Source organism: Amblyomma maculatum, chromosome 2, assembly GCF_055883805.1.
Source record: "Amblyomma maculatum isolate TAMU_Amacu chromosome 2, ASM5588380v1, whole genome shotgun sequence".
Lineage (NCBI taxonomy): Eukaryota > Metazoa > Arthropoda > Arachnida > Ixodida > Ixodidae > Amblyomma > Amblyomma maculatum.
Genome location: NC_139345.1, coordinates 176,276,822 through 176,293,994, shown reverse-complemented (window position 1 = coordinate 176,293,994; position 17,173 = coordinate 176,276,822).

Here is a 17,173-nt window from a genome sequence, read left to right as displayed (position 1 = left end):
TGGCATCACCTTAAATTCATAAAGGCCGTCCGGTGTGATGAATGCGGTCTTCTCGCGATCTCTTTCGTCGACCTCAATTTGCCAATATCCGCTCTTCAGGTCCATCGATGAGAAGTACCTTGCATTGCAGAGCCGGTCGAGAGTGTCGTCGATGCGGGGAAGCGGGTAGACATCCTTCTTCGTTATGCTATTCAAGCGGCGGTAATCAACGCAGAAGCGAAGTGTGCTGTCCTTCTTCTTGACCAAAACGACTGGTGCCGCCCAGGGGCTGTTCGATGGCTGGATTACGTCATCATGCAGCATTTCCTCAACTTGATCGCGAATGGCCTGGCGTTCTCGCGGCGATACACGATAAGGGCTTTGGCGCAGAGGTCGGGCGTGTTCGTCCGTTATTATGCGATGCTTGGCCAGTGGTGTTTGTCGTACCTTCGATGACGATGAGAAGCACTCCCCGTAGCTTCGAAGCAGACTGAGAATCTGGTCTTTCCTGTTGTGGGTCAATGCCGGGTTGATGTCAAATGTGGGCTGACGGAATAGGTCCGGTGCGTCTTCCAGCGTTTGGTCGTGGAGGGAGAATAGATCTTTGAGGTCCGCTAATTCGTCGAGAAAGGCGATCGTCGTGCCCTTGTTGAGATGCCGGTATTCTTCGGTGAAGTTTGTTACCAGAACCTGAGCTTGACCTCTCCGGAATTTCGTGATGCCTCTTGCGATGCCGACACCTCGTTCTAAGAGCAATTGGAGATTTCCTTCGACGATGCCTTCAGCGGTTTCGATGTTGGCGCTACCTACGCAGACTGCAATACTTGATCGGGGCGGGACGTTCAATTCTTCGTAGAGGACGTTTAGAGGGATGTGTTGCATCGACGTCGTCGTAGCAGAAATGGCTTTGTCTGCAGAGAGCTTGATGAGCTTGGATCGCAGGTCGATGATAGCCCTATGTTCATTTAGGAAGTCCATGTCTAAAATCACGTCGCGGGAGCACTGCTGCAAGACCACAAAGCTGGTGGGGTAAGTACGCCCATTTACGGTTATTCTTGCAGTGCATCGTCCCGATGGAGCAATCAGGTTGCCACCTGCGGTGCGAATCAGCGGGCCGTCCCAAGCGGTGGTAACCTTTCTGACCTGAGAGGCTAACGGTCCACTAATGACTGAATAGTCAGCTCCGGTGTCTACTAAGGCAGTGACTCTGCGACCGTCGATATCAACTTCAAGGTCACTTGTTGGCGTCCTCGCATTGCACGTGGGCCTTGGTGTCCGATCTCAGCTCCGTCGTTTCTTCAGGTCATGGCCGGGGCATACCGTTGTTACTTCGCTGGGCGGCGGTGTCTGCTTGCACTCTGGTCGTGTTGTCGTCGATGTCGTCGTGTGGAGCGGCGATGAAATGGTTGCGTCGTCGTTAGTGGTCGTCGGCGGCGGAGGATCTTCGTCTTTTCGCCGTTTAGCAACCTCACCTCCAAAGGTTGCTGCCTTTAGTTTCCCCTACGGGGGCTTGGGGACCTTCCGCGCACACTACCATCATAGTTACGTCCTGGCGACGCAAAGCGGGCCCTGTACGGCGATGGAGACCTCAATCGACGGCTTGGTGGCGCAATCTCAGCGCTACACAGATAGTTGTCGATTTCTTGCGGTCGTTCACCTGGGCGTGGTCGTGGAGCGTCGACTGCAAATCCGCGGAGACCGATTCGTCGGTACGGGCAGTGCCGCAGAATGTGGCCGGCCTCACCGCAGTGGAAGCATAATGGCCGGTTGTTCGCTGTCCTCCATGCGTCGCACTTCCTGGGGCTTGTTGGTCGTTGGTAGGCTTGGCGGGCGGGAGCCAAGGGGCGGTTTTCAGGAACAGGCCGGTAGCGGCGAGGGTTCGGAAAGTCATCACGTCGGGGCAGAGGGCGACGTAATGCACCAGCGTAGTTCATCGCTGTTGCCTCTTGTGCTGGAACAGTCACAGCCGTCGCTTCAGGAACGCCCAGCGCCTGCTGGACTTCTTCACGGACGACGTCCGCGAGCGTCGCCACCTGGGGTTGTTGCGATGATGGCTGCATTCGGCGGAGCTCCTCTCGCACGATCTTCTGGATAAGGTCACGAAGGTTCTCTCCACTTACAGATGCGCTGGGGTAGTGGCTTGAGTAGTCTGGCTGAAGTGGCCTCTCGTAGTAGCGCATCCGGGTGTACAACGTCTTCTCGATGGCAGACGCTTCCGTTTCAAATTCCGCCACTGTTTTTGGCGAGTTTCGGACAAGATTTCCAAGAAGCGATTATTTGACGCTTCGCATTGAAAGTTTGACTCTCTCACCTTCAGTCATGTTAGGGTCGGCGCGGCGAAAGAGGCGCTTCATCTTCTCAACCTACGCCAGGACAGACTCGTTAGGAAGTTGCAGTTTTGACTGAAGAAGGGCCTGGGCTTTTTCCTTTCGGACGATGCTTGAAAAGGCAGTCAGAAACGCTTCCTTGAAAGTCTCCCAATCCTTCATAGTTGCCTCATGATTTTCGAACCAAACTCGGACATGTCCTTGAAGAACAAAGTAGACTTGCCTAAGTTTCGCGGCGTCATTCCAGCCGTTGAACTCTGCCACACGGTCGAAAAGGTCCATCCAATCTCCCGCATGTTCATCCGGTAGTCCATGGAAGCAGGGGGGCTCCCGGGGTTGGACGAAAATAACCGGTGCTGTAGGCTGGGCCATTGTCAGCATCGATGCCTTCCGAGATCGAATGGGGCCAAGCAGCAGACCGTGTTCGGGTTGTAGGCCTTGAAGTCGGCGGCTGGCTCGGTGACCTGTAGGCTGGTCTTCCAGGGCGACAGGAACACGGCTTGGGTCTTCGCTTGAAGGATCAAAGGCAGCACCTCCACCAGATGTCACGTAGTGGTGACGAGGTCGACGACATAATTGAAGGGTCGATGATTGCACTAAAGAAACTGTTTATTTGGGCTGACTTGCGCCCGCAAAAGAACTAAGCAACTCGGCGGCGGCGATAGAAACAAACGCGCTCGTCGATCGTCGAACAAAGAATGCTCGTCACACTCGGCAACCCTCAATTTAAAGTCTGCACAGAACAATCTAGATAACGTCGCAAACAGCTACCAGCACGGGCTGGAACATTGTGGAAAGGCACCCAAGTGGCCGGAACCTTCGAGACAGATCTCGGTGCATCTTGCGCTACAACAAAACGGATAAAGGTGTGACTCGCGACATCGAGCATTGACAAACAAAGATTACGGAACTGATACACGGTCCAGAATCAGAGTGATAAGCCTGTATGCCGGCGGCTGTTAAAAAACAACAAATACTGTTTTGAAGGTTTCGCGGCAATATTGTCGTTTTCTCTCCCGATTTTCCGACGCACCTCGTGCGCTTGCACCAAATCCTGTGCTATCTCACTGGCGCCGGTCTTCAACTTAACCAGAAGAAATGTCGTTTTGGGGCCCGCAAGCTGACAATACTGGGTCATGTCGTGTCCAAAGATGGTGTCCTGCCCGATCCGGACAAACTACGTGCGGTCACTGAATTCCCGAAACCGACTTCTGTTAAAGAGCTGCGCAGCTTCGTCGGCCTATACTCATATTTTCGCCGTTTTGTCCGGCATTTCGCTACCATCATTGCACCGCTTACAAAATTGCTGAATGGTCCTGCCGACTTGTCCACCTGGACTCCAATCTGCGACGATGCTTTCACTACGCTCCGACGTCTACTCACTTCGCCACCCATTCTCCGCCATTACGACCCATCCGCTCCTACAGAGGTGCATACTGACGCCAGCGGCATCGGTCTCGGTGCCGTCCTCGCTCAACGCAAACCCGGCTTTTCTGAATATGTAGTGGCTTAAGCTAGCCGAGCGCTAAAGAAAGCTGAATCTAACTACACCGTCACGGAAAAGGAGTGTCTAGCAATTGTGTGGGCCTTAACAAAGTTTCGCCCCTACTTATATTGCCGCCGCTTCAACGTTATCACCGGCCATCATGCCCTCTGCTGGTTGGCTTCCCTGAAAGACCCTTCTTTACGCCTCGGCCGCTGGGTTCTTCGCCTTCAAGACTTTGACTTTGAGGTGATATATCGGTCGGGACGCAAACACTCCGACGCCGACGCCTTGTCGCGCTCGCCGCTGCCTTCTCCTGCACCCTCGGACTCGATATCCGAACCCTCCGTTGCAGCCCTTACTTCCGACGATCTTCCTTTTGAACAACGCCGGGATCCCTGGATATCTTCACTCCTAGACGTCCTCACCGCGTCCTCAACATCTTCATTCCCGTGAGCCCTTCGTCGCCAAGCTTCCCATTTTATGATCCGGGGTGGCCTGCTGCATCACAAAAGCTATCGCCCGGATAGTCGCAAATGGCTCTTGGTCATTCCTCGCCATCTTCGTACTAAAAATTGTGCTCGTCGACATGCCGACCCGCAAAGTGCACGTGCTGGCTTGTTGAAGACATACGAGCGTCTCCACCAGCGGTACTATTGGCGGGGGAGGTACAACTTTGTCGGCCGCTATATTCGCTTCTGTACTGCTTGTCAACAGCGGAAGTCGTCTCCGCGCCCCTCCGCCGGCCCATTACAGCCATTGCCTTGTCCAACGCCACCCTTCCATCGTGTTGGCATCGACCTCTATGGCCCCCTTCCATCTTCGACATCAGGCAGTCGCAGGATAATAGTCGCCGTGGATCACCTCACACGCTACGCGAAGACTGCAGCCCTGCCTACGGCTAGTGCTCGTGACGTCGCCTCCTTTATTCTACGTCACTTCGTTCTACGTCACGGGGCTCCTCGTGAACTTCTCAGTGACCGCGGCCGCGTCTTCCTATCACAAGTGGTCCACGAGCTGTTAGAAGCTTGCAAAATAATACATCGAACCACCACAGCTTACCAACCTCAAACCAACGGCCTCACAGAAAGGTTTAACTGAACGCTTGGTGACATGCTGGCCATGTACGTTTCTTCTGACGCGTCTAATTGGGATCAGGTGCTTTCGTATGTCACCTATGCCTATAACACAGCGTCTCAGGCAACGACTGGATTTTCCCTATTCTTTCTCCTATACGGTCGTTAACCTTCCTGTCTACTGGACACTATACTTCCTTACCACCCCGACAATTCAGAGTACACTTCTCCTTCTGCTGTTGCCCGTGATGCTGAACAGTGCCGTGAGCTGGCTCGTTCATTCACGTCGGACACTCAAGAGCTTCGCCGACATGAGAGCGATCACGACAAGCCCGTTTCTGACTTTCCTGCAAACACCCTCGTTTGGCTCTTTGTTCCGGCTGATTCCAAATTCTCTGCAAAGTATCATGGCCCTTATCGTGTATTAGAGCGCACATCTCCAGTTAACTACGTTGTGGAGCCGGCAACGCCTTCTTCGGACCACCGTCGCCGCGGGCGAGAAGTTGTTCATGTCACTCGACTTAAAAATACTACGATCCTCTTGTCGTCTCCTTGCCTTAGGTCGCCAGGATGGCTCCCTCTTTCCGCAGGGGCGATTGTAAGGAGGAAGATGATTCAGCGCCCACGCAAACGACGACGAAGACGGCTGAGTTCCTGGCCGATCAGCTGGCGCGCGTACTCGAAGCTCGGACTGTCTTGTTCGGACGAGATTGTGCCTTACTCTACGATCGCCGTGTGTCACCGGTCGCCGTCTCCAGTCCTCCGGATAACCCCTAATAAACCCCTCTTCAAAATAAATAAAAAGCACGTCTGCCGAATTTCTGCTGCTTTTTTTCAAGCGTCATAGTTGTAGCTGACCCCAAGCACAGCACAGCGTTAGCAAACGTTCAGCTTGGTACCATTGCGCTTTACCATATTATTCAAATAACTTCGTATTTGTTATAACCCAGATACAGCAATTTTTCATAACTGAGTTTCTTTTCGCCTTTACAGTTTCCTCCCAGTGGTTCCTCGAACAGTCTTTGCCATGATGCATCCAAAAATTAAGGTATTTGTGCGTTTTAACTTACTTTCGTACTGTTGTTGTGTCGGACTGACAATTAAAAACCAATCTTTCTGCGCTGAACCTTAATCCCAGAACTCCGATTCTTTTTTGTAGCTGTCTGCCAAGTCTTGGAGGCCTTTCTGGCGAACTTCTAGAAGAACAATATCATCGGCACCGGTCAGTTCCTTATGCCTGCACATTTCCAATTCACTCCTCTGCCGCCATAACATCGAACGCACTAATCCGCTCAATCTAACTTCCGTTCTAGCTCCTTAATGTAGATCATGCATGGAAGTGGCGATAAAGGAAATTCCTGTCTATGTCCCATTTTAATCGCAACTCTGTGTGTATCATACCAGTCCGAACACTTCACTGCTACACTATTCTCCTTGTAAATCCCCCCCCCCCCCCTGAGTTTCCACAATTCGCCACATCATAATGTGATTTACATTGTCGTAAGCCCCTTTGATATTGCTGCTCTCACTACTCCACCCGTCTTGGCCCATTTCAACCCATTCGCCAATACTGAACTCCGCACCGACGCGAGTGGCCATGGCATAGGAGTTATACTCGCTCAGCGCCAACACAGCCGTACAAGGGTGATTGCGTATGCTAGCCGCCTCCTATCAACGGCCGAACAAAATTATTCTGTCACAGAGCGAGAGTGCCTAACGCTTGTTTGGGCTATTACAAAATTCCGCTTTTATTTGTTTGGCCGTCCTTTTACTGTTATAACGACCATCATGCCTTGTGTTGGCTTTCCTCCCTGAAAGATCCTACTGGCTGTTTGGGGCGCTGGGCGCTACTATTGCAAGTATATACCTTTTCCGTCGTGTGCAAGTCCGACCGTATTCCCCAAGATGCAGACTACTTGTCCCGTCATCCCGTCGACTCCCCTAGTCCTACCGACTCTGACGATCTCTAACATCAGTCTTTTCTAACATTGCCGACGAACAGCATTTAGATCCTTCGCTGCATTTCTTTATCCTCCCACAGATGGCACAGACCTTTTGCTCGTCGTTCCCCAACATCTACGTTCCACCATTCTTGAACAGTTACATGATGCTCCCACGGCTGGCCATCCGGGTATTTCATCGCGCCGACGTTTCTACTTGCCGGGGCTCTACTGGCCGGGGCTCTACCGCTCGGTCCAGCAGTACATTGCCGCATGCGAACTGTGTCAGCGTCGGAAGAAGCCTTCAGGTCATTTGCAGCCGATCCCCATACCAACTGACCCGTTTTCCCGGGTAGGCGTTGACCTTCTTGGCCCCTTCCATGTTTCCGCCTCGGAGAACAAATGGATTACGGTACGCGGTACGCTATTACCCGAGTCATCCCGACCAGCTGCGCCACAGACGTCACTGACTTCCTTCTAGAAAACGTGATTCTTCATCATGGTGCCCCTCGTCAACTAGTACTAACTGACCATGGCCGCTGCTTGTCGTAACGAGTGGTTGACGAAATTCTCCATTCATGCTCCGTCCGCCACACATTCACCACCGCCTATTACCCTCAGACCAACGGCCTCATGAAGCGTCTAAACCGTAGCCTCACAGACATGCTGGCCATGAATGTGTCTGACGACCATCGAGATTGGGACGTTCATCTACGCTTTGTAACATTTGCCTACAACTCATCTATCAATTCTACCGCTGGATATTCTCTATTTTATTTATTATTTTCAAACACCTGTTACTGCCATTCGAGACCTCCCTACCCGCGGCAGATGATACCAGTACTTACGCCAGTGATGCCGTTGCCTGTGCTCGTGATGCCCGCCGGATAGCTCGTTCAAGACTCTTTGCACCCCAAGACTCCCAAAAGTTCCGTTACGACAGTCGTCACCGTGATGTCCACTACACTGCTGGATCTCGTCTTTCTGTGGCTCCGGTGCTGTCGAACGGGCTTGTGTGAAAAACTTGTGCCCCGTTACACAGGCCCCTACCGTGTTTTGAGCCCTGTGACCGACGTCACAAATGAAGTTGAATGTGTGTATCCGAAGTCCTCGTCCACAGCGCCAACCTTCGAAATAGTGCATGTGTCCCGTCTGATGCCCTATTATGTACGTTCTATTTAGCAAATGTAGAACGCACCGGGACTGTGCTTTTCCCGGGGGAGGGGGGGGGGGGTGGTAGTCTGAGCGGTATTCGCTGGTCGTGCTGAGGATGATGAAGTGTGACAGACTCCCAGAAGAAGACGACGCTGAGGGTGGTGAGATCGGCGATGTCATCAACGTTACTTGTGTCGACAGCTATCGAACTGTGGATCTTCCCCGTAAAATATCTAAACACATCATCCACAGTGGACGTTCTTCAGGTGCCGCGATTTCATTCCGTTGTGTGACTGCGAACAAATTATCGTCTGCCGAGATTCGAGGTCGGCAACTCCACTTGGCGGCGATGGCGCATGCTCTTTGCGCCGCTTAGTCTTCGGAGCTGTCATGGAGTGAGGTGGTGCTCGATGTTGTGGCAGACCGCGCTCACACCTCCCGCGTCTCCGCGTGTCCGCTATCTGCCGTGCCCCTCTCCCTGTTATATCTTCCGCCGAGGCACAGAAGTTTCGAGCCTTCAGCGTAGCGCGGCCGGTAGCCACGTCTCACCCACGTGACGCTGTGACGTCACACCCTACGTGACACTAGGGTGAGAGCTGGGCTACCAACTCAAGCTGCAGCTTGAGGCTTGCAGGAGCTGCCAACTTGGGTCTCGCATTTCACATAGGACGGTTATGTCAGAATCTGCTTGCTAGGACTCTGGCCTTCACATTACCCCTATAAGCCACTAAGGCACGTTCATACGACTTGGCTAAAGCGGGGTTTTATATGTGGGCTGAGGAAGAAGAAAAAGAGAAGAAAAGCTCGTTAACCCGCAGCTAAATGCCTCTCCTTTCTGCACCAGATTACCAACACCTCAGATGGCCTTGGCGTGGCCGCATGTGTGCTTCAAGGCTATGTGAAGTGTCTATGACTCTCTTGCGCTGCAGAGTACTGAAACTAAATCTATATTTATGTCGTCCGGGGCTTTCCGCTACTAACCTCTGTGAGACTTGCAAAGAAATTGAATCGATAGATGATTTTTTTCTCTTCTGCTGGAGGTTCGCATCTCTCCGCAAAATTTACTTAGCGACTCCCCTTTCGAGATTAGGGTTTCCACTAACAATTCCAGTTCTCCTCTCATTCGGGGCAAGCGCCAAGGACTATGCCTTAAAACCAGTGTACGATTCTAGTCATGATTACATAATTTCAACAGGTAGATTCCTATGCTAGGTATGAATTCATTAGTTTTATTTTCTTTTTATTTTTTCTAAATTCTAGTTAATCATCCATATTCATCTGTATACTCCAGTCCTTGAACATATTGTGAGCCCTCCATGGATCTTCTTTCATTTGTACATACCAAGATCTTCTTTCTCTTGTACATACCATCATCATCGTCCCGCGGCTCCGGCTCCGGCACGCGCTTGGGTTTTGTCCATCGGAATAAACGCCAGACGTGGCATTCCTTGCCTTGCCGTCTCGACCTGGCCTTCTTCCACAAGTGGTGGAGGTGAGACTTGATCCCCTTGCTGTTTTTGCCCTGCATCTCGCTGGAGCTACATTCCGGTCGCTGTTTGCCGCCTGTCACCATCGCTATGTCTACCAGAGTACCCACGAATCGGCAGGACCCTCTACCTCGGCTGCACCACCCCCTCCGACTGTACCCACACGACAACGTGACCCGCCGCTGTTCGCTGGTCGTCGCGATGAAGACGTCGATGACTGGCTGGACACCTATGAACGCTGCAGTAACTACAACAGGTGGGACGATGCTCTAAAATTTCTGAATGTTTCTTTCTACCTCATTGAGGTCGCCAGAACCTGGTTTATTAACCGCGAACCCCACACCACTAACTGGTCCACATTCAAGCAACAGTTCCGCCAATATTTCGCGGACCCAGCAGTTCGGACCGAGGTCGCGAAGAACAAGCTCGCCTCTCGCCTCCAAGGTCCCGATGAGTCGTACGCATCTTCATAGAGGCCATGCTTGCACTTTGCCGGCGTATTAGTCCCACCATGCCGGAACCTGAAGGCGTACACCACATCTTGAAAGGAATTAATTCTGTGGCTTATAACACCCTGATTGCCCAGAATCCTTCTACTGTTGACGCCATTATTGCGACCTGCCAACGCATCGACCAGCTGCAGTCCTCCCGATTGCAGCCCGGCATTGCTACTGGCCCGACCTCTGCTGACCTGGATCTGCGGGCACTGATTCGAGCCATCATCCGCGAGGAGCTCCAAGCCCTCAAGCCTGTCTGTCGACACGTGTGCGATCGTTCTTCCGTACCTTCTAATGACGCCGGTCTCTTCAACATCATTAAAGATGAGCTGGCAACAATCAGCCGACCTATGGCGTCCGACCCTCCTGCACCCCGCCCATCATCGACTTACGCGCACGTCGCAGCATCACCCGCTCCTTTTGTTCCGCCGCCCCAACTGGCATCGCCCTACAACCACATCAACGCCGTGACTACGGCTCAGCCTACGCCACCCTATTACGCACCTTGGCGCCCCTCTCGCCCAGTGTGCTACTACTGTGGAATCCGAGAACATATATCCCGCTTCTGTCGTCGTCGCATTCAGAACGAGCGGCGTGGTTACGACGCCTTCGAAAGTGACGTACCCTCATATTATCAGCGACGACCTATTCCCAGCCCAACTCGCCGATCCTCTCTACCGCCGGTATCCTCGTCTGAACCAAGTGGCGCCCATGTATCCCAACGCCGGTCCATTTCCCCATACCGCCGCTCTGTGTCTCCACTTCGACCAGCAACAACTCTTCCTGTCCGTCATTCGGAAAACTAAGCGATGTAGTTTCCGGAGGTGAAACTGCACTCTGCGAACTTACCAAAAGTCCTCCTCATCGCCCGTACAATATGATTTCCGTTTTAGCTGAAGGATTAGCGGTCGAAGCTTTGATTGACACAGGGGCTGCAATTTCTGTTATTCGCGCTGATTTGTGCCACCGTTTGCGGAAAGTAACGACATCATATAATGGACCTGAACTTCGTGGAGCAAATGACGTCCCTCTACATCCTTCAGCAAAGTGTACAATTCGAATTGTTATAGACGGCGTCCGCCACCATGTGCAGTTTGCTGTGCTTTCACCGTGTGTGCATCAGATGATTTTTGGATGAGATTTTTGTCGACCGCTTCAGCGTTAATTTCTTGTGGCGACCGTGTCATTCATATGACAGACAGTGATTTTTCATCTGACATTTCTGAAGGACGTCATTCCCTCATTGCCGCAGTTGATACTGTATTGCCTCCACAGTGCGAAAAGCTTGTTACCATTGTTTCGGAACACATCACTGACGGGAATGTACTCATCGCACCATCTCATCGTCATCTTGCACGTGGAATCGCCTTCCCATCAAGTCTTGTACGATTCCGCAGCGACTCAGCGATAGTAGCTGCCACGACACATCCCGTGAATCCCTCTTGCTGACTAAAGGAACTTCCCTGCCATGCATAGTGGATGCTCACCCTATGTTCATGATGGTGCGCACCGCCCCGCTACCTCAGCAACGTGATTCATCGCACGTCTCTCTTCCCATGGTGTCAAAGACAATCAGTCCGGACCTCATGCCGCACCAACGCAAACAATTGCTGGAATTGATTCGAGCCCATCAAGCCATTTTCGATGCCACTTCCCCACCACTGGGACAGACTAGTGTTGCAACCGCATCATTACTGAAGGTAACTCGATCGTACGCCGACTACCTTATCGGGTTTCTCTCTCGGAACGAAAAGTAATCGAAGAAAATGTGAATGACATGCTCCGTCGCGATATTATTCGCCCATCAACAAGCCCGTGGTCCTCCCCAGTAGTATTAGTTAAAAAAAAGGACGGATCGGTACGAGTTTGTTTTGATTATCGCGCACTCAACAAAATTACCCGTAAAGATGTCTACCCGATGCGGCGAATAGATGACGCCCTTGACACTCTCCAAGGCGCCGAATATTTCTCGACCTTGGATCTCCGCTCAGGTTATTGGCAAATACCTACGCATGAGAGCGACAAAGAAAAAACCGCTTTCGCAACTCCCGATGGACTTTATTGTTTAATGTTATGCCCTTCGGCCTGATACGGTACTTCGTGGCCTAAAATGGAGAACCTGTTTATGTTACTTGGACGACATTGTTATCTTTTCGGCAACTTTTAACGACCATCTCACGCGCCTGAATGAAGTCCTGGCGTGTCTTTCTTCAGCGGGCCTTCAGCTCAACACCAAGAAGTGCCACTTTGTACAGAAGGAAATTAAAATATTGGGACATCTACTTAGCCATGACGGCATTCGTCCAGACCCTGATAAAATCAGCGCGGTCTTGAACTTTCCTCGCCCCCACGGGCCGCAGATTTGCGCAGTTTCCTCGGCCTGGCGTCATATTTCCGGCGTTTCATAAGGCATTTTGCAACTATTGCGGCGCCACTTTATGAACTACTTAAAGCGCGCCTCTTTCGTATGGACTGAACAGTGCAACACTGCTTTTACCGACCTAAAGCACGCCCTCACCTTAGATCCCGTTCTTGGCCACTTCAGCGACAGCGCTCCTACCATCCTGCACACTGATGCCAGTGGTCGTGGTCTTGGCTCTGTTCTTCTGCAGCGCGATGCAACCTCGCGTGAGAAAGTCATTGCCTTCGCTAGTCGGACCTTGACTCCAGCTGAGAAAAACTACACCATTACCGAGCAGGAATGTCTTGCCGTCGTCTGGGCTGTTCAAAAGCTTTGCCCCTACCTCTATGGTCGGCACTTCACAGTTGTGACCGATCACCATGCTCTTTGCTGGTTGTCTTCACTGAAAAATTTGACAGGCCGACTTGGCCGCTGGATTCTACGCCTGCAAGAATACAATTTCGACGTCGTTTATAAATCGGGTCGCCAACACAAAGACGCCGACGCTCTTTCTTGCTGCCCACTTACGGAATCAACCTGCTGTTTTTCTTCGCAACGCATTTCTACCTCTGACCACAGCCACCATCTTTTCCCCCGACGCATATCACAACAGTTTCTTTTGACGATTCTGAGCACAAACACGCACTCCGCTCGCAGCAATTAGCTGATGCCTACTGCCGGCCCATCATCGACAGCCTTATCGGCGCTTCGAACCCGCCCAATGGTAGGCTTCGCCGATAGCTTCGCAATTTCAAGCTCAAAGACGGCATACTACGCCGCTACGTGTATTGCCCTGATGGAACTCGTTGGCTCCCAGTCGTGCCGCGTGCGCTTCGCCCACGTATACTGGCGGCGTTCCACGATGACCTTCAGGTCACCTTGGTTTTGACAAAACATATGACCGCGTGAAAAGACGATTCATTTCGCCTGGCCTATCTTCTACCATAGCTAAATACGTCCTTCCTGCCATCTGTGCCAACGTCGCAAGCGGCCGACTTCTTCGCCCGCTGGCCTCCTACAGCCTCTTCCATGTCCCGCCACGCCATTCGACGTAGTCGGGATCGACTTATATGGTCCCCTGCCTCTTTACGATGGGGGTAACCACTGGATTATACCAGCTGTCGACCACCTTACACGCTATGCTGAGACGGCCCCTGTACCGACTGGTTCCGCTGAAGAAGTAGCTAATTCCTTTTTGCGGTCAATTGTATTGCATCATGGCGCTCCTCGGGTGCTTCTAAGTGACCGCGGGACAGCCTTCTTATCGACAGTCGTATCCGAAGTTCTTCGTGCGTCATCCACTCTCCATAAGACAACCTCTAGCTACCATCCCCAGACTAACGGTCTGACTGAGCAATTTCATCGCACCTTATCGGATATGATATGCATGTACATCACACCGGATCATCGAAATTGGGATACTGTTCTATCATTCGTCACATTCGCCTATAATACTGCAGTACAGCTGGCTACCGGTTACTCCCTATTTTTCCTCGTTTTCGGCCGACCGCCCACTATAATCCTCGACACTTCCTTCTTCTCTACGCCCGATTACTCCTCGTCATTACCAGCCCAGTTCTTATCCCGTGTGGCCCGATCCCGTCATCTTGCCCGCCTCAACACAAAAGCGTGCCAGCAAGACAGCAAGAGTCGCTTTGATTCGAAGCATCGCGTGGTCTCTTTCCGTCCTGGTGACGAAGTACTGCTCTATACACCACTGCGCACCCCTCGCCTTAGTGATGAATTTCAGCGCCGCTATCTTGGTCCCTACAAGGTCATCAAGCAAACTTCCCCAGTAAACTACCAAGTCATACCTCTTGATCCCCAGCCGACCGACGCCACCGTGGAACTGAAATTGTTCACGTATCTCGCTTGAAGCCGTTTGTGCGCCGCGGTACATCGGTTGGTTAGGAGCGGCCAGGCTGGTCGCTTCCGACTCCCCGGGCAGATTGTGTGAGCCCTCCTCGGATCTTCTTTCATTTGTACATACCATGATCTTCTCCTTCCTCTTGTACAGCCTCGTCCACTTCTAGCTATAACACGGTCACTGTTTTCAAAACGTCATTGCGTCCGAACCGGCCATGCAATAGCGCTTAGTAGCAGGCCATGTGAAGCAACACGCCCGGGTCCTTCTGTGCTTGCATCGTTTTGCATCGATATGTGCCTGCGTCGGGCGCAGTGCTGCTTTAAAAGCAGTAACCGTGTTATAGCTAGACGTGGACGACCCTGTACATACCATCATCATCGTCCCGCGGCGCCGGCTCCGGCACGCGCCTGGGTTTTGTCATCGGAGTAAAACGCCAGACACGGCATCCCTTGCCTTGCCGTCTCGACCTTGCCGTCTCGACCTGGCCTTCTTCCACAATATATATTTACAATCTACAATGCACCCTGGCCAATCCCCCGGAGTGGGTATGTGTCATTTTGTCTGAGGTCATCATCATCATCATCATCATCAATGCTTTCGCTCAATATTTGGCTCAGCAGCGTTGAACTCTTGTAATTTTTTTCTGTAGTGCTACTACGGTGGGAACTTCCTGCGTGCAGATTCTCATCGCGCCCCTCATGAGGTAAGAAAGGCTTTCATCTTAAATTAAGGGGCACTACAGAATGTGAACCTCTATGTATCAAAAAGTGGATTTGGGCAATGAATACATCAATTATGCGCACTGCTCTCAATTGTGCATGCAGTCAACTCAGGAAGGTAGCAATCTACTCACCTATTCCTCCTTTAACCGGAAATGCACTAGTTTTAGCGTGACGTTTTTACACCGCACAATAACGGGGAATTCGACATATTGCGTAGGTGAACAAAAAGTCAGAAAGAAGAGCTGGAATTGCAGGCACAAAAATACACGCAGGAAGTAATGTTATTATTCTGCGGTTGATAAGTGCGTTCCTGACATATAACGCACTGAACGCTGTTCAGGGTGAGGATCCTGTGATATTGCGGGGTAACATGCCGTCATGTACAGGTTCGGACATAAGTAAACGGAGCACGCTTACTCATTCTAAAATCACGGCTCCTGCAATGAGGATAAGAAAACAATATTTATACAATTTAGAGGGCACTGGCCTTTACTACCGGTCCGTGCGTACTACGACTGCCAGTCTCAGTTATGCAACGCGTGAAAAATTTTACAAAATATCGTGCTCCGTTTACTTTTGTTGACACCGGTACATCTTGATGGGAAAGCTCTAAGCTTTTAATGCGTGGCCAGAATTTGCTTTATTTGTTTTATGTGCTCCTCGGGGCAAGTTCGAACTGCCATTGAAAAGCAATTTCTTTAACTGTTTTTAAACATATATTTTTGAGACAGCTGCGAAACAATATAAGGTACGTTTTACGATCCTATTGACAGAACACATAGCAACATGTTCGGCCTGAAATTTGTACTGCACTCACAATGAATAATCAGGACTCCTTTGGGAGTCATTGAGTGCGTATTTAAGTAGTTGCAAAAAATCTGTGAAACACTATTTTTTGAACGTGTTGATAACATGACGCACATTTCTAATGCATACCAAAACTTGGCATTTGAAGGTTGTCCTGCGCTCCTAACAAATAAGTGAGAGTCCTATAAAGACAGGATAAAGAGCTTTTTAAAACAATAGCTAGAAACGTTAAGAATGCACAGGGAAGATTTGTGAGTATATTGATTTTTATCTCGCAGTAGAATGTGTAAAAATTATGTTAAAAAAATTTTCAATAAATGTTTACACTCTTGGGTAAGTGTGGAATCTTTTTGTCGATCATAAAGGAATTGCAAATGATTTGTTTATTTAACAAGATTCTGAGACCTCAAATAACAAAAGGCTAGCTCTATCTTTTTTTATTTTGCAGATAATTTCGTGTTGATGAGGTACCATTAGCGCCCAATACCTTAGTCTGCTCTTTTTCGCAAGTTTTGAGGAATTATACTTGCTATTTATGTTCGCAATAAAAACATATAATTATAAAAAATGGACATTTGTAATTTCATGATGATGCACTAAAAACAGCTGCATGTAAGGCACAAAACACCCTATTCATGGCACGCTGTTTGACAGACCGGCTCAGTTTCCCTCTGGAAAGCAACGTATGTGTACCAAAACCATCCATTTAAAAGACGCCATTAGAATGTAAAGAGACACGGAAGAGAAGCTGCGCTTTGCGCAGAGCGTACGTACATATAATACTTACATTGTTTTCCACAGTTGGGAAAAAATTCACGGTCACAAACATCCGCGATCCCGCAGCTGCATTCTCGCTTCACAGAACTCTGCTGGTGAAATCGTTGCCGCAGAATGTGTCCCTTATTATCGAGAGAAATTTCCCGTGAGCGTCATTGTCAAAGGGTTGTGTTCTTATTTTCTGACATTGCAAGCTTGATGGCGTGCGTGCAGTTTTATTTGCCACATTTTGTAGGCAACACCATACATTTTTCACATTCACTCATTGCGATGTTGTCTCCAACTTCGTAGTCATCTCTTTTTCCGGTCTACTTTTTGCACTCCTCACCGAGTACAAATTTCTCAACAAGGAAAAGGCAGAAAGCTGTTCCTAGTGTCTGGCTGTTGCCGAAAACAGATCTCATTCTTCGAGTTCATTCTTCATACTTCAACAGAGCTCATTCTTCGGTGGAACGTACAGGTATGCCAATCCATGCACACAACGTCTCTGTCATCTTTGTACTATTGACCGATCGCTTGTTCTCGTATCAATGCAGTTTCTGTTATTGGTTCTAGCTAATTCCCATGCAAACAGACAAGAGGTAGTGTTACCAAAGTTATACTGCTTTGAAAGCGATAAATTAATACAGGGAAGGGATAGTGGCTTCACACAGCA